The 18218-nt window shown below is 41.2% G+C and overlaps 2 long non-coding RNA genes across 2 annotated transcripts in view; one reads left to right on the top strand and one right to left on the bottom strand.

Annotated features, from left to right (window-relative positions):
* LOC117073184 overlaps positions 1-18218 on the top strand; it is a 106873-nt gene that overhangs the window by 87561 nt on the left and 1094 nt on the right. The gene's annotated exons all lie outside the window — the stretch shown is intronic.
* Positions 1-18218, bottom strand: part of LOC117073185 — a 39545-nt gene that overhangs the window by 291 nt on the left and 21036 nt on the right. The window contains exons 2-3 of the long non-coding RNA XR_004433151.1: positions 4527-4763; positions 2226-2359 (exon numbers count right to left, since the gene is read on the bottom strand). This is a non-coding gene — a long non-coding RNA (uncharacterized LOC117073185). The remainder of the gene's footprint in view (positions 1-2225; positions 2360-4526; positions 4764-18218) is intronic.

Consider the following 18218-nt stretch of genomic DNA (forward strand, 5'->3'; position numbering starts at 1 on the left):
TCATTTCAGTTTTTAATGTTTTCAAATTTTGATGATAAAAGGTAACAGAGACACAGTACGTTGTTAAAAGCATGCAATTTACTATTTTTTTTTAAATAAAACATGTTACGTGGGCTAAACTGTGCAAGTTAAAACATTACAAACCATAAAGGTGAAGATCATAGGACAAATATTTCTACCAGCTATGAGTAGGATGCTGCCTTTGTGATTTATTCTAAAATAACAAAACAGTCTGAAACAATGAAGTGTTTCTCTGTGCTTCATGAATATATATTAATTCAGTTCATGACAGAACAAGTCATTGGCTGCCTCTGCAAAACAGCCAAAAGGGAATGATTGATTATTTTATGCAGAACCTCACAGGGTCTAAAGGTACTTGAAATCTGTGGTTGACAAAATGCAAAATACTGCCAAAAAATGAATGCAACTCTTGAATATTATCATGATATTTATATTGATGACCAGAAGTACTTAAGAATTAATAATCACAAGCTTCCCAAATCTACTACAGATATCCATATAAAAACTATGTTTTCATTACTTCCTTAAACAAAACTATTATTGCCTTTAAAGTATATACACACTAGAAAATAGATTTGATTAGCTTCAGTTGCTCACTTCATACTTGCTAGTGGTTTACTGTTTTCATGAGAAAATGTTTTTACCATAAGTTAATATGAGCAAGTAGCTTATTTTGTTTACAGTCAAATAAGGAAAATGGCCCTTCCCAAAAAGTAAATTGACCAAAGTTTTTATTTACTTAGAATCTGAAATAATATCTTTGTGTAATTAGGTAACCATTTATTACTAAACTAATTTTTCAAATTTCCGGCAACTTAAAATTATTTTAGGGGAATGAGATTGCTGACACTTACTTCTGTCCACAAAATACATTGTCTTATTTTGGCCCCTAAACGTAGACCTCATGATACGAAATGAGATTTATTTAAAGGGCATTCACAGGAAGCAGGAATGGTGGAGTGGGGAGGTTAAGAAGGCAAGAGGCCAGCACAGGCATGCACTATTGCAGTGGCTGCTGTAGGCAGCAGCAGAGAGGCTGCCAGAACCTCTGAGAAACAGCACACCCACCCTGTCTACTTAAGGAACAACTACTGTCCTCCCTCAGTGCATGCAGGGTTCCCTGGGCACAATTACTCCCTCACACTGCTGGGCTGACGAGGCCCCTATGGTTTCAGAAAATGATCTGGCTAGCAGTGCCAGTAAAACACTAAACCGAATTCAATTTGGATTTTATTTTATTTTTATTTTTTTGGAGACAGAGTCTCACTCTGTTGCCCAGGCTGGAGTGCAGTGGTGTGATCTCGGCTCACCACAACCTCTGCCTCCCGGGTTCAAGTGATTCCTGCCTCAGCCTCCCAAGTAGCTGGGATTACAGGCGTGCACCACCACTTAGCTATTTTTGTATTTTTTTTTTTTTTTTTGAGACTGGAGTCTTGCTCTGTCGCCCGGGCTGGAGTGCAGTGGCCGGATCTCAGCTCACTGCAAGCTCCGCCTCCCGGGTTTACGCCATTCCCCTGCCTCAGCCTCCCAAGTAGCTGGGACTACAGGCGCCCGCCACCTCGCTCGCCTAGTTTTTTGTATTTTTAGTAGAGATGGGGTTTCATTGTGTTGGCCAGGATGGTCTCCATCTCCTGACCTCGTGATCCGCCCGTCTCGGCCTCCCAAAGTGCTGGGATTACAGGCTTGAGCCACCGTGCCTGGCCTAATTTTTGTATTTTTAATAGAGATGGGGTTTTGCCATATTGGCCAGGCTGGTCTAGAATTCCTGACCTCCGGTGATCCTCCCACCTCAGCCTCCCAAAGTGCTGGGATTACAGGCCTGAGCCATCGCACCCAGCCTAAATTAGGATTTTAGATAGCACTCCTGGCACCTGCTTGAGGCAGGGTGCTATCAGCATGAGTTCGAGCTTGCCCAGACCTTGCTGCCCCTGTTGCAGCTAAAATCAGAGGTGGCCTGAAGGGAGGTGAAGCAGGGAAACAAAAGCATCTGCTGCCCATGGGTATTTATTTTAAATAAAGAATAAATCTACCAACTTCAGCAGTCACACCACCATACATATTCATCCTTATGCATCTTCATTTTTCTAGTCAATACTTCTATTGTTAGTAACAGGTCTCCATTTAATCTCCTCAAAATAATCTTTTTATTTGATTCTGTGTAGTGCCAGCCTTGCTTAAGCAAGATTATATCACAGGTTGCTTACCTTTTGAATTCTCTCAAGTCCTCGTAGGTTTGCTTGTGCTATTTTCTTGTCACACTCTGATCACAAATGCTTCATGCACTACCAGAGTATGTTAGTCCAGGCCCTCTGAGAAGCAGGTTCCGAGAGAGGACTAGCTGTGCAAGAGATTTATTAAAGCAATGTATTAATCCATTTTCATACTGCTATGAAGAAATACCCAAGACTGGGTAATTTATATATTTTTTTTTTATTTTTATTTTTTTTTATTTTTATTTTTATTTTTTTTTATTTTTGAGACGGAGTCTCGCTCTGTCGCCCAGGCTGGAGTGCAGTGGCCGGATCTCAGCTCACTGCAAGCTCCGCCTCCCGGGTTTACGCCATTCTCTTGCCTCAGCCTCCCGAGTAGCTGGGACTACAGGCGTCCGCCATCTCGCCCGGCTAATTTTTTGTATTTTTTTAGTAGAGACGGGGTTTCACCGTGTTAGCCAGGATGGTCTTGATCTCCTGACCTCGTGATCCGCCCGTCTCGGCCTCCCAAAGTGCTGGGATTACAGGCTTGAGCCACCGCGCCCGGCCGACTGGGTAATTTATAAAGTAAAAGAAGTTTAATGGACTCACAATTCCACATGGCTGGGGAAACCTCACAATCATGGCAGAAGGTGAAATAGGAGCAAAGGCACATTTTACATGGTGGCAGGCAAGAAAGTATGTGCAGGGGAACTGCACTTTATAAAAACATCAGATCTCATGAGACTTACTCACTATCACAAGAACACCATGGGATAAACCCACCCCCATGATTCAATTACCTTCCACTGGCTTCTTCCCATGACATGTGGGGATCATGGAAGCTACAATTCAAGATGAGCTTCATGTGGAGACACAGCAAAACTATATCAGGCAAGATCTCCTCCTCTGAGGAGGAGTTGGGGAGTGACAGGGGAGTGGGGACTGGTCAAACCAGGATGCAGCCTAATCACAGGTAAATGAGAGAGGAAAGGAAAAGGGAGGGTAGAAGTATCATTTTTGTTGTTGTTGTTGTTGTATTTAAAATATTTAATTGACAAATAAAAATTATATATATTCAAAGTGTGCAACATGATGATTTGATATGTGTACATATTATATAATGATTGCTACTGTCAAATTAATTAATATTTCTATCACCACTTATAGTTACCATTTGTGTGTGTGTTTGTGTGTGTGTGTAGAGAACACTTAAAATCTATTCTCTTATCAAATTTCAAGTAGACAATACAGTATTATTAGATATAGTCACTGTGCTGTACACTAGATTTCCAGAACTTATTCATCTGAGAGATGAGCAGGGCCATGGGGGAATCCACCTTCACAGGAGTCCAGCAGCCTGCAGGAACTATGCTGGATAAGTGATCCTACCGCTCCATCACTGGCCAGGAACCACGCATGGGAAGCATGGCTTCCATGCAGACAGGTATGGAGTTCGTAGCAACACAGCTGGGCTCCTCGCAGTCCCAGATCTGTGAGGCTCCCTTTCATGGCTGGCCACTAGAAAAGAACTTTCACCAGGAGAGATAGAAAAACACACCCGCTAAACGTGTACTCATTAATGGACTGAGAACCCTATTTAGAGATAATTTTGAAAATGCTTAAGGCACATATTCATGAAATTTAAGCAACTATGATGTCTGATTTGTAAAGATATTTTGGAGCAGGGAAATTTTACAACATTTTTTCACATCACAGCTACTTAGACATCAGCTTATTTCAACAGCTCCTTAGTTTTCTTGCAGTGAACTGATGAAATATAGTATTAGTAGCTACTTCATAGGGCTACTATAAGAATCATATGAAGATAATGCAGGTAAAGCTCTTAACATAATGCTGCCAAATAGTAAAAGTTCAATTAATATTACCTATTATTGAACTACCATTAAAAATTAATATTAATATTAAGCTATTGTTGAACTACCATTAAGTTTAATCAATATTAGCTATTGGTGAACTACCATTAAAAACTAATGTTACATGTATTCATATAAAAAGCATGTATTTTCTGTATGAATCCTGGCTCCACATTCCCTAGGAAAGATATATCTCCTTTCCCATTGCTTAAAAAAAAAAATTAAAGGAACGGGTCACCAAGTTTGATCTTTTTACTTAAAGTGACAGATCTCTGTAGTTGTGAATGTACAACTCTCAATCTACCGATTCTATTTTGTCATCTGCTGCTGCCAAATAATTCACCCCTAAAACTTAGTGGCTTAAAACAACAAGCACTCATTATGTCTCAAGTTTCTGCTGGTCAAGAACTCTGAAAGGGCTCTTGTATGAAGTTCTCACTTGGAGTCACTCATGTAGTTGCAGTGAGATGTCAACTGGTCTTGCAGTCATCTGAAGGCTTGATTGCGTCGAGAAGATCCATTTCCAGGGTGGCTCACTCATTAGGCTGGCAAGTTTATTGGAGGCCTCAGATTCTCTGCACAGAGCTGTTTGAGTCTCTTTTCAGCATGACTGCCGGCTTCCTCCAGAGCAAGTGATTTAAGAGACACAGGTGAAAGTTGCAATGACTTACATGACCTAGGGTCAGAAAAAACACATCATCACTTCCACTGTATTCTGCTAGTCACACAGGGTTAGCACACAAGGCTATGAACACTGGGAGGCAAAGATCATTGGGGCCACCTTGCATTTAATGTATATATTAATATCTCCTACAGAATATATATACATATAGTATACAGAAGAAACTATGTTATGATAACAAGAGTGCTGACTGCACTGGAGAATACAGACAAGAACCATCTTTCAACAGAGCTCAGCTAAGCCTTGGTTTTTCAGCCTTGTATACACAGGCAACTGCCACCTTGTGATCTGCCTTACTCTTTTAGGAAAGGTATAAAGCAAAGGCTAGAAATAGGCAGCTTTCAAGCAGAATTCAGCCCAAAGTCAGATTCAACTTGGCCTAATCAGTGCATTTAACGAGTAATGAATATGTAATCAAATGCCTTTAGAATAGTATTGGGCTCTTTACTTTGTCACCAGTCTCTGCAGTCTTAAATTCTACAAGTTGTATATTATCTGCCTAAACCCTAAAGGCACTTGCAATCCCTGCCTTAAAGAAACTGAGGGCCGGGCACATTGGCTCACACCTATAATCCCAGCACTTTGGGAGGCTGAGGTGGGTGGATCATTTGAGGTCAGGAGTTTGAGACCAGCCTGGCCAACATGGTGAAACCCCATCTCTACTAAAAACACAAAAATTAGCCAGGCATGGTGGCAGGTGCCTGTAATCCCAGCTACTCAGGAGGCTGAGGCAGGAGAATCATTTGAACCTGGTAAGCAGAGATTGCAGTGAGCCGAGATTGTGCCACTGCACTCCAGCCTGGGCAATAGAGTGAAACTCAGACTCAAAAAAAAAAAAAAAACTGAGATAAGAAATACAGAGAAAAGAGCGTGAGGGTGGGTAGGGTTGGGAAGCTAAGAAGGACTGAGAAAGAGCTCTTGAAGCAGCTCCCTCAGCTGTCCTCCTTCCCTTTGAGAGTGTTATGAGAACAAATAAAGGTCTTGGCAGTATCACTGAGGATTTAACATAGGCAATGACCGTATTCCTGAGAACGAAGTTTGTTAAATACTAAAGCAAGGCAATGGAAACTCCTTCTCAGGAGGTCTTTAGAAATAGGAAAGATTGTAATCTTTGTGGAAGAATTTAGGTGTGGTTTCTCTTGGGGGTAAATGGGTTGGTTTATATAACTTTGCAAGGTTTCCTATATTAATTTTTGACCCCCTTCTACGGCTTTTTAAAAAGTTACCTCCCTTTCTTCCTTTCCCTCCACGCCCCAAAGGCCCTTTGGGTGCAGAGTACATCATGACTTTATCATGAAGCTCATTATTTCCCTCTTCTGGGAAATGGGAGACCACCCACGCTGGCAGTGATAGGCTGCCACCTGAAATCTGCATATTTGGCTTGCTGTAAATTGTCTGTCATTTCATTTTGTCATTTGTATAATTATTTTCAAAGTCTCATCATTAGTATTATTTTTTAAAGTCTTTATTATTTTGTATCTTTTTCCAAAAAGTATTCCCCATGCAGAAGTATTCTAACTAACTTTCAGTATATCCAATAATATATGTATATTTTTAAAGCTCAGCACTTTCAGGGAAACAAAAAAGGTAGTCTGCAATTCATGCTTTATCCAAGCCTCATCATTTTCAATGTGTGTGTTCTCATGTGAAGAAATCCAATGCTTCCAACATATTCTTTCAATGTTATGTTTTCTTTTCTAAACAAACAATGTGATGATCAATTTCAATCTTATGCCCAGGCTTCTATACAAGTGTGTTTTCCATTAAAGTTCATCATAACTTTTCCCAATGTGTTTCTCAAACAAATCAAAATCCTTTTATCCCCACATAGCTAAATAGTCTTGATTTAATTTGAGAAAAATGTTACATATCAGAGGTCAACAGAAATTGTAGATGTCTGAGTGCCACTGTTAAAAATTTTATTACACTAATAAAAAGATACTATATATATCACTTTTTATATACAAAATCTAGATATTCCTTAACTCCCTTTTTCCCTATGTGGTGCTATAACTTTCCATGTGTTCCTACAAGGGAGTCTCACCTTTTAAAACCACATTCTTTCTTTTTTAGTTTTTCCAATTATGTACTGTAAAAGTTCAAACTTAAAGCAAAGTTGAAAGAATTTTACAATGAGAACCCCTATGTATACTGTCTTTTACTATAACCTTACCAATATCTCTTTACCACATCCAGGCCCATTTTGGTTAGTCTGAAGCCATCACCCCTTACTCCCCATAGGCTAACACACAGGTTTACCATGACAGTCTTCACTATGTTGCCTTATATCCCCACCAGACAAGAAAATTTAGAAAGGCTCTATATGCTATGGTTTGCATTACAATGATAGCAGATTAAAAATAATAATGACTGCAATGTATTAAAACACATCAAACATGTAGAGATTTATGAATTTATAATAAAACTTTAACAAAACTTCACTGGTCATCTTGGAGGTTGGTTAAGTCCGAATTTACCATTCTGAAAATGAATCCATAAAGGGAAAAAATAAAGCATTTGTTCTTTTTTTCCTATACAAACTACATTTCTGCGTGGTTAAATCACAGACAAGAGAAAGTTATTCTTAGAAAATGATAGGTAATAAATGCAGGCAGAATAAAAGAAGAGTCACAATTTTACAACCCCTAATAAAATAAAGGAACTAGACAAACGTCAAAGGCTGCTAAAACCTTTAAGTGAAAGAAAGGTTAATAGGAAAAGTTATAATGAGATAATCAGGCTGAAATCTCTTGAATGCACTGATTTTTTTTTTTTTTTTTTTTTTTTGACAGTCTTGCTCTGTTGCCCAGGCTGCAGTGCAGTGGCAAGATCTCAGCTTACTGCAACTGTCACCTCCCCAGTTCAAGAGATTCTTGTGCCTCAACCTCCCAAGTTGCTGAGCTTACAGGCATGGGCCACCACTCCCGACTAATTTTTGTTTGTATTATTAGCAGAGATGGGGTTTCACCACGTTGGCCAGGCTGGTCTCGAACTCCTTACCTCAAGTGATCCTCCTGTCTTCGTCTCCCAAAGTGCTGGGATTACAGGTGCGAGCCACCACACCCAAGCCCACAGATCAATCTTAATATTAGGGACAGGAGGCAGGGAAATTCTGGGCAGAAGAGGTCCCCCACCAGGGCCCCACCTGCAAGCCCAAAAACCTGAAACCGTGGCCCAAAGTGAGAACTTACATCCCTGTTTTTCTGCTCGAATGTTGCCTTTTCCAAAACCACCCATGGCCCACCCCACCCCCGACCCTGTGCTTATAAAAACCCCAGAACTTCGCAGTAGAGAGAGAAGCAGCAGCTGGATGTCAGAGACTACAGCTGGACGTTGGAGAGAAGCAGCTTGACTTTAAAGGGACTGCTTGATTGCATAACCTCGGAGAAGCATCTGGCCAGAGATAGCTGGATTTCAGGGGAAGATTGCCTTCTCTCCCTGTCCCCTTTTCAGCTCCCCTTCTCGCTGAGAACCATCTCTATTGGCAATAACATCCTCCACATTTCCCATCCTTCCTGTGACCTCATTTCTCCTGGACATTGGACAAGAACTTGGAAACCACGAGTGTGGATGCAAAAGGCTGTCACACTTGTCCTATGCCCTGGCTGGTGGAAGGCAGCCACTTCACGCAAAAAGGCAGAGGGCCCACTGAGCTGTTAACACTTAAGCGGTCCGTGGATGGCTGAACTAAAAGAGCGCTGTACCACTCCCTCTGGGGCTTCAGGGGTCACGAGCACGAGTGTGTTCTTGCCGGTGTTCAAAAGCATTCACCCCAGCTCCGGCAGCTGTTCACCTGCGTGCTCCCTCCGGCGAGGGGTGGAAAGCAGCGGGTCTGAGTGAGTGGAGCTTGCCCCTGCCAGCGCCGAAGTGGCCGGCCAGTTCCAGCGCCTGTGCACTCCGGTTCCCACCTCATTTGCTCGCACGTTCCCTCCCACGAGGACTTGAGAGCTGCGGGATTAGTAAATGAGGTACCCCCTTCACTAGTCCCTTCACGAAGGGGTCAGGGAAATATGCTGCTTCAATAGCACTAAAGGAGGACAGAAGACATTGTGGGTCTTCTGAATGATGCAGTACGCAAGACTATCTGTAAAATATTCCTCTCTAAAACAATTGCGCTAGAAAGCAAATCAAGCCTCTGAATAGGTCTAACTCCCAGTATACCAAGAATACAGACAAAAAGGACATAATAAGTAGTAATGAGGAATCAAGCAACCAAATGCAGAAGATAGGACATTATATACAGGACCAATGAGCTGATTTATTCAAAAACTAAAGGATATTAAAATGGGATACGGTGGTAAGTGGAAGTTCATTAAAAGAGACTTAAGAAACACATTAACCAAACCCTCATAATGGACCTTGTTTGCATCTTGACTGAAACAAACCAGTTGTAAAAAGACATTACTGAAGCAACTGAAAAAACTTGAGCATGAAACAAATATTAAATGATATGAGGTAATTAATAAAAGTATTTAGTGTTTAGTTAACTTTATCTTTTAGAGTTATAAGCAAAATGATTTGACATTTGGGATTTGTCTTAAAATACTCTAGGAAAAAAATATGGAGATAACTAAAACGAGATTAGCCATACACTATTCTCTCTGCCCTTGCATATGTTAGATTTTTTGCATTAAAATAAGAAAGAATAGAAAAAGTGTTATCAGGAGTGGTGATAATAAAGAAGGCACGCGAGGAGAAAGAATAGAATAAGTAAAGTTTCCTTAAGCTTTAAAATATATGTTGTACTTACTTAAAAAAGTTAAGTTGGGACATAAGAATATGTTGAAAAATTATGTTGGAGTCCTACTGTGTGCGTGTGTGTGTGTGTGTGTGTGTGTGTGTGTGTGTGTCAAGGGGTTCCTTCAATTGCATATTAAGGATTCAGTAATTTATTTTGTAATAAATGTGAACCTAGGAAGGAATTTTTCACTGAACAGCAGTATAATTAGTCCTATTTTGAGAAAAATAAGTTATCTTAAAAGTTTTGCAGTTAACCAATATTGAGTCACTGGAGCATAACTTAAAAAGAAAATAGAAAGATTTGCTTGTTTGTTTATCTTTATACTATATAATAATATTATAATAATGAAAAAGTTTTCAAACTATTATTCACCTCCAGAGATTCTGAGATGTTCTGTACTTTCTCATCCCACTCAAACCCTAACATTAAGGTGAGAATTTTCATTTAAGGGGGAATAGATAAAATGGCAGACTGAAGACAGAGAAGCAAGAGGTCCCATAGCAGCAAAGGGTGAGAAGCAGAAGGAAATAAATGTAGAAGCTACCATCAACCTCCAATACCCAAAGCCTTGCCATTTTCCCCACTGACTAGATATAGAAAATGAAGCATCGGCCGGGCGCGGTGGCTCAAGCCTGTAATCCCAGCACTTTGGGAGGCCGAGGCGGGCGGATCACAAGGTCAGGAGATCGAGACCATCCTGGCTAACACAGTGAAACCCCGTCTCTACTAAAAAAAAGTACAAAAAACTAGCCGTGCGAGGTGGCGGGCGCCTGTAGTCCCAGCTACTCGGGAGGCTGAGGCAGGAGAATGGCGTAAACCCGGGAGGCGGAGCTTGCAGTGAGCTGAGATCCGGCCACTGCACTCCAGCCTGGGCGACAGAGCGAGACTCCGTCTCAAAAAAAAAAAAAAAGAAAATGAAGCATCAAGGTAACCAGGCCCAGACAGATGCTTGACAGAGTCTGTCATCAGCTAGAGCATACAGAATAAGGACCTGGTCTATTAGATCTAAAGCTAGAAAACCAAGGAGAAGAAATAATGAAGTTCTCCATTGGGAATTGTAGACGTCAAGTTCAGATAGCATTCAGCTACTATGTCGGCCTCCTTAGACAAGCAGGAGTTTTTCCCAAATATGGAGGGCTTCAGTGACTCATTTCTTGCGAATGTTAAACAAAGCTTCACTGGGTAGGTCACTGCAAGGAGTCCCAGAGAAATCTGGCCACAACTTCAAGCTTCGCAGGCAGTCTTATGGAGACAGCAGGGAAAGGAGGTCACACAGTTTAGGGAAAGCCTTCTAACGGAGACAAAGTTTGGAAATTGAAGAATAGATACAAGTCGCAAGAAGAGGTGGTATTGATGAAGTGGAATCAAGGAGATGGCCTAGCATGAGAGCTGCCAGCTCGGCTGGTCTGGTGGTGGGAGAGGCCAGGGAAGGCAGGGAACCTAGGAAATGCAGAAGGCAAGGAAAAAATGAGGGGAAAAAAGAGAAGGTGGGAGCAAAAAAAAGGGAGGTTAGGGGGAGAAAGCAAAGAAGAAAGTACAAAATGGAGTGTTGAACCAGCCTATGGAGCATCTTTGTACATCTTTAATGTATAACATATACACACCTAACACCCAATGTACCTTGGGAAGAATAATATCAAGGTATAACATCAAGGTGAACTCAAGTTGCCTTCTCCCTAAGATGTGCCTTTTTAATGAGATATTAAACCGTTTGGATTTTTTTCTCAGAAGTGAACAATATTCTTTGCTAAGTATATAGTAATGTATCATTAACTATTATTCAAAAAAAGTAAATGTAGGAGCCATTTGTTAGATGTTTGTTTTTATTACTTGCTTAGGTATTGGTTTCTATATCAAAATATGTCATATGCCATTTCCCATCTCTCTGCTGCTTGGACCATCCAGCAGTGTGAAGATGGCTCTGCCCCAATAAAGGAGCTGGGTGCTTCTAGCCTATTTGCTTCATTGTGTGTGGTACCATTTTTCCCTCTTGTCTCTGCTCTAGTTACCAACTCCAGACACTCCATTCCAGAGTCTTCACAATCTTTGTTTCTTTCTTTTTGGACTTTACAATATGAGTGCATTTACCTGGATTTGACTTTAAATATCTGCTAGCCTAGAAGTAGCTTTAATGCTGTGCCTAGCGCAGAAGAGAAAAAGAGAAGCTAACACAAATTATAGAGACCTGGTGGTCTTCAAGGGGGTCTAAGCCCAAGTATGATGCATGTCAACAATGAGATTTGTAGCAGGTTAGTCCTTGCTGGGAACACCTGGAAAATTTTGTGTCCTAGGTTTCATTCTCCTTCCTGCCTGACTGCTGCTAGTTACTTTGGTTACCTGCCTTCATCTGACCCATAACTCGCATCTAAGAGTCATTCTCAATCTCAACTGCCTCTCCTAAGAGTCAACTATGAGACTTTAACAAATACTGTTGCCAAGGTCCTGGCCTTAGCAATGTCATTGCAGCTGGCTGTGGTGATGCCTGGGCTTTGGGATATTTTGAAGCTCCTCACTGATTTTATTGTGCAGCAGAGATTACAAAATGCTGCCGTAGAAACATCTCTCAGACCTCTGGTTGCCTAAGTTGTACTTCAATCCAACAGCCTCCACTCATGTAAATCAGGAAGAGGGAGTGGGCTATATGGTACCTAACGTGCCATTTACTAATAAAATAATAAAGCTAAAAATAATAGAGCGAGTCTATTACTATGCATTGAAACAATGTAGCATTACCTTAGCCTATTCAAATAAATTAACAAGCCATCTGGACTGAATGACCTATTTTGGATGCAAGGAAAATGTTTATGTTGCACTTGGTTTAATGTGGAAAAGGAGCATAGGAAGACTGAAATCAGAAATATGTGGTGTTCATGACAGAAAGTCAATGCCAGATCCAATTCTAGAGTATTATGGTATACATGAAGAGAAGATGTCAAGCATTGGATGAGATGGAACAAGAACTATAGCAGTGAAATGAGGATCAATGATCAGGAATAGAAAATAGAAAAGGCAAGAAGAGACAAGTACTAGATAGCTCCAATTAATTCTAGCGCAAAGAACATTGCACAAAGCCACATCTGCCCACTTGTGCTGTGCAAGTATAATTTAGCACCTGGCTCTTCACAAGTCCTAAAGAAAGGTAGTTTATTTTGTTTTCTTTCAAGCACATTGTATCAGTCAGCATAGGCTGACTCCAATACCCAAGTCATGTCATTTTTCCCACTAACAATAGAAAATGAAGCAGCTGGGCCTGGTGGTTCACACCTGTAATCCTAGCACTTTGAGAGGCCGAGGTGGGAGGATCACCTGAGGTCAGGAGTCCGAGACCAGCCTGACCAACATGGTGAAACCCCATCTCTACTAAAAGTACAAAAATTAGCCGGGTGTGGTGGCAGACACTTGTAATCTCAGCTACTCAGGGGGCTGAGGCAGGAGAAGCTTGAACCCAGGAGGTGGAGGTTACAGTGAGCTGAGATCGCGCCACTGCACTCCATCCTGGGCAACAAGAGCGAGACTACGTCTCAAAAAAAAAAAAAAAAAGAAAGAAAATGAAGCATATTGCAGTCACAAATAATGCCTTCCCCACAAAATTTCAGAGGAGCAAAACCACAAAATGTCGTAGTCACAGACCACGTCCATTGGGAGCAGGTAAGGTGGAAGGGGCCTCTTCAGTAGTCACTCAGGGGCCCAGCCTAATGAAGTAGCCGCCATCTCCAATGCAGTCCAGCTTCATGACACAACAATAAAAATGACCTGGAGGGTCCTGCACTGGCATTTAAATGCTCTAGCTCAGAATTGCCCCAACTTACTTCTATTTACAACTCACTGGTGACAACTAGTCGCCTGGTCTCACTTAACCAGAAGGAGTCAAAGAAGTGCAACTTAACTACGTGCCAGAAAGTGGGAAGGACCAGAAATATGACAAGCAGCTCGAATGGTACCATGCTTCATTGAGAAAAAGTCAGCTTTTTGTTTTTCTTGCTTTTTATAGAAACATCTATGGATAAAGATATAGCAATGTTGTATAACTTTTTTTTACCCACTAAAATGTAATCTTCATGAGGTCAATACTTTTTTAAAATTATATATGTCTATGACTTAACCTAGGAGAGTTCAAACAAATATTTTAGGATAAATAAACTTGTGAAAAGTAAGCACAGACAAAAAGAAAAGAGCAAGGCATAATGTTATCATTTATCAGAATTTCTATTAATATTAATATTAAAAAGTATTAATAGACTACTTACTACTCATGATATTAAAAATCACCATGTAACAATGGAACAGAATAGCGAGCCCAGAAACAAATCCATACACCTACAGTGAACTCATTTTCAACAAAGGTGCCAAGAACATACACTGGGAAAGAAACAGTCTCTTTAATGAATGGTGCTTGCAAAACTTGAGATCCATATGCAGAAGAATGAAATTAGACCCCTATCTGTTCCTATATACAAAAATCAAATCAAAATGATTGAAGAATGAAATCTGAGACCTCAAACTATGAAACTACTACAGGAAAACACTGGAGAAACTCTCCAGGACACCAGCCTGCAAAGATTTCTTGAGCAATATCCCAGAAGCATAGACAACCAAACCAAAAGTAGACAAATGGGATCACATCAAGTTAAAATGCTCCTGCACAGTACATAGTACAATCACTATGGAGAACACTTTCCAGGTTCCTCAAAAAAACAAAAGTAGAGCTACCACATGACCCAGCAATCCCACTGCTAGATATATATCCAAAAGAAAGCAAATCAATATATTGAAGAAATATATGTACTCCCATGTTTGTTGCAGCGCTGTTCAAATAGTCAAGATCTGGAAGCAACATAAGTGTCCATCAACAGATGAATAGATAAAGGAAATGTGGTACTTATACATAATAGAGTACTATTATGCCATAAAAAAGAATGAGATTCAGGCAGTTGCAACAAAATGGATGGAACTGGAGGCCATTATGTTAAGTGAAAGAAGATAAACACAGAAAGACAAATATTACATTTTCTGACTTATTTGCAGGATCTAAAAATCAAAACAATTGAACCCATGGAGATAGAGAGTAGGAAGATGGTACTAGAGGCTGTGAAGGGTAGCTGGGGAGGAGGAGGGAGGGAGGGGCAGGGAAGGTTAATGGGTACCAAAAAATAGAACAAATGAATAAAACCTAGTATTTGATAGCACAACAGGGTGACTACGGTCAATAATAATTTAATTATACCTTTAAAAATAACTAAAAGATCAGATGCAGTGGCTCATGCCTATAATCCCAGCACTATGGGAGTCCAAGGCACTAGATTACCTGACGTCAGGAGTTCAAGACCAGCCTGGCCAAAATAGTGAAATGCTGTCTCTACTGAAAATATAAAAAATTAGCTGGGTGTGGTGGCAGGTGCCTGTAATCCCAGCTACTTGGGAGGCTGAGGCAGGAGAATCACTTGAACCAGGAGGCAGAGGTTGCAGTGAGCCGAAATTGCACCATTCCACTATAGCCCAGACAGAGCAAGACTCTGTCTAAAATAAATAAAATAAAAATAATAGAATAAAATAAATAAAAATAACTAAAAGAGTATAATTGGATTGTTTGTAATACAAAGGATAAATGCTTGAGGGGATGGATACCCCATCTTCCAGGATGTGATTATTACACATTGCATGCCTATACCAAAACATCTCATGTACCCTTTAAATATGTATACCTATTATGTACACATAAAAAATCAGATTTTAAAAAAACGCCAAGCAAGAAATTTTTATAGCTAAATGATTTACCAACTACATTCAAATGACGCTGTCACCGCTTCCTCAAATCATTCCAGGAGTCTTATCCTCATTCAGATTAAGTACGAGTTCTTTCATTTTAACCACAAGTAGCCAAGTCAGCCTTGAAATGTAAAAAGAAATCTGGGGGAGGTACAAAGAAGATGGACTTGCCTTATTAGATAGATTCTCAATAAATAGAGCAACGTTTTGTGCTCCTGTACCTGGATGGGAAGTCTTAATCATTTATGTCGATAGAAATTTTCCTTAAATCTACACATTGAATGCAGTCCTGGTCAAAATTCCAGGGGGACTATTTTCCTTATGAAAGTTTTTTTTAACTTTAATTTCATCAAAGTCCTAACTTCCATAGGTCACCAAATCTTACCCAAAAAGTCTTTGACATTTGCTAAATAGCCAGATTCAGTTAGATAAATGCTCAAGACCATTGAAACCTGGTGGTGATTTTGTGAAGAAATAAAACCAGATGGGGATAACCACCATGCCACCACGGGAAAGGATATGGAGCCCAGTGTTCTCTCCTACCCTGTGGTCACCCTCAGAGTGTAGTGATGGGAACTCTAAGCATGAGGTCCTTCCCCCTTCATCAGGCCCCAGGACCCTCTCAACTACCTGCTGGACCTTGTGACCAATTAGAGAGATGTGCCCTTGGAGTTCAAGCTGAGTCTTCCCCCAATCTTGAGGCCAGAGTCTGAGCTGCACAAGGGCAGAATCTGGCCATTGTGTGGTTTGAATCCAGCAAGGAAGCCCAACATTACTGACAGAATGACAAGTGACATCATATGGTGACTGGCATAAAAAAAAGAAGCAGCCATCACCACAGGAATAGTTCTAGGTTTTGTAGCCTTGCCTAGGGGGCTCTGCATTCTGGATGTTGGTCGTCCCTTGTGGTCATAAAGAAAACATAGCTTCTTGAATTAAGTTGCATGCACAAGACTCAAAGGCAGAAGGCTGGCAGATTAGCCCTGGCCACTCATCCTGCCAAACCAAGAACTGAGCCTCATTCCTGCTGTCTCATTTCCACACCCCAGAAACGGCCACTTTCCAAGCTCATGATGGAATTTCCTTAAACTTCTCCTGAAGGGAATTAAACGGAAACCACGTCAGGATGTTCCAAGTAGACCATTCATGCCTGAGGGCTGGTCAATCCCCAAAAGAAGCTCCAAAAGGGACCCTTGAGCCTCTTGGACCCCTTAGAGGTTTTCCTTCTAGTGAGGACCCTCAATGGACTTGAGCTCTGTCTGGGATTTACCTGGGGTGGACAGGTAGGCACAGGGTGACTGTTAGATTCCACAGGATGAATTATTAATTTCTTTCTCATCTATGGTTAGTTTCTCCTGGTTTTCTCCTGTTACAGATAATCCTGTAACAAGCTTTTTTGTTTCTTTTTTTTTACCCAGGGTCAGCACACAGTATGGAGGATAAAAGCATGGAAGCCAGGCCAAATGAGAGGGGGTAAATGCCTGCCTCTCTTACTAGTTGTGTGACCCTCGACCAGTTTCTTAACTCTCTGTCCTTCAGTTTCCTCATCTGTAAAATAAGTCTAGGGTAAAAATCTTGCAGATAATACAGCGATATAAAAGGTCTATTGCCACTCTAAGTGGCCTTCTGGTGGCAAGAACAATGCAATTATTATAGGGACTTCTCAGAAGGATCATGACATTAAGTCTAAAACAGGCAACTATTCTGTTTCAACTTCATCTCTGGCAGAACAGAGGCAGATTCTTATTTTTTATGTTTTCCAAATGATAACTATCACTACAGTTATAAAAGTTAAAATGACAATTGTAACTTCAGATACTTCTGATGGAAGTTGGAAAGGGGCAATAGCTACACACATTTATTTATGAAAACCACACTTATTAGCTGTCTTAGGTACCATAGCAACAGTCTGCATGCACCATCACAGCTTTCTATTCTGACAACCCCATTATATTCTCTGTGAGTGGAAAAATCTCATAGGTTTTTGTTTTTGTTTTTTATTTGTTTGTTTGTTTGTTTTACTTTGTACATAGCTATTTGCCATATCAACTTGCTTCTTTAAATAGGTGCCTATAAAAATCACGTCTGAGCAAGGTTTTAACTCTTAATGAAACAGACTTGCTGGGTGAGTGGTCTGTCTCAGTGGCATGAAAAAGGGAACAGATGCTAGAGCCCAAGCTGAGTGAAGACAATGTCTGCGCAGTGGATCTACATTGGGGATTCAGGGCCTCAGCATGTTGTAGGGAGCAACCCTGTGAGTGGAAGTGAGTAGGAGACCAGGCTCAGTGTCAGAGTTCAAGCCAAGTGAGAACATTCACATGGAAGCAGGGCAGCCCAGCGGGTGGTATAAGAGCTCCAGCAGGGTGAGGAGGGAGGTCCAGGTATAGAAGTGTGGACTGTCAGACTCCACCCGAATGAGGGGAGCATCAGCTTGGCAGAGGAGCCTGGCATGGTGTATCAGAGCCTGAGCAGGGTGAGGAAGGGGTATAGACCAAGAAGGGAGTGTCCTAGCTGTAATACCTGTCCGTGTGAAGAGACCACCAAACAGGCTTTGTGTGAGCAACATGGCTGTTTATTTCACCTGGGTGCAGGCGGGCTGAGTCCTAAAAGAGAGTCAGCGAAGGCAGATAAGGGTGGGGCCGTTTTATAGGATTTGGATAGGTAAAGGAAAATTACAGTCAAAGGGGGGTTGTTCTCTTGTGGGCAGGAGTGGGAGTCACAAGGTGCTCAGTGGGGGAGCTTTTTGAGCCAGGATGAGCCAGGCACAAGATAATGTCATTGCTTAAGGCAAGGACCGGCCATTTTCACTTCTTTTGTGGTGGAATGTCATCAGTTAAGGCAGGGCAGGGCATTTGCACTTCTTTTGTGATTCTTCAGTTACTTCAGGCCATCTGGGCATATACGTGCAAGTCATAGGGGATGCAATGGCTTGGCTTGGGCTC

The sequence above is a fragment of the Trachypithecus francoisi genome, unplaced genomic scaffold (genome assembly GCF_009764315.1).
Source record: "Trachypithecus francoisi isolate TF-2019V2 unplaced genomic scaffold, Tfra_2.0 Lachesis_group4, whole genome shotgun sequence".
Lineage (NCBI taxonomy): Eukaryota > Metazoa > Chordata > Mammalia > Primates > Cercopithecidae > Trachypithecus > Trachypithecus francoisi.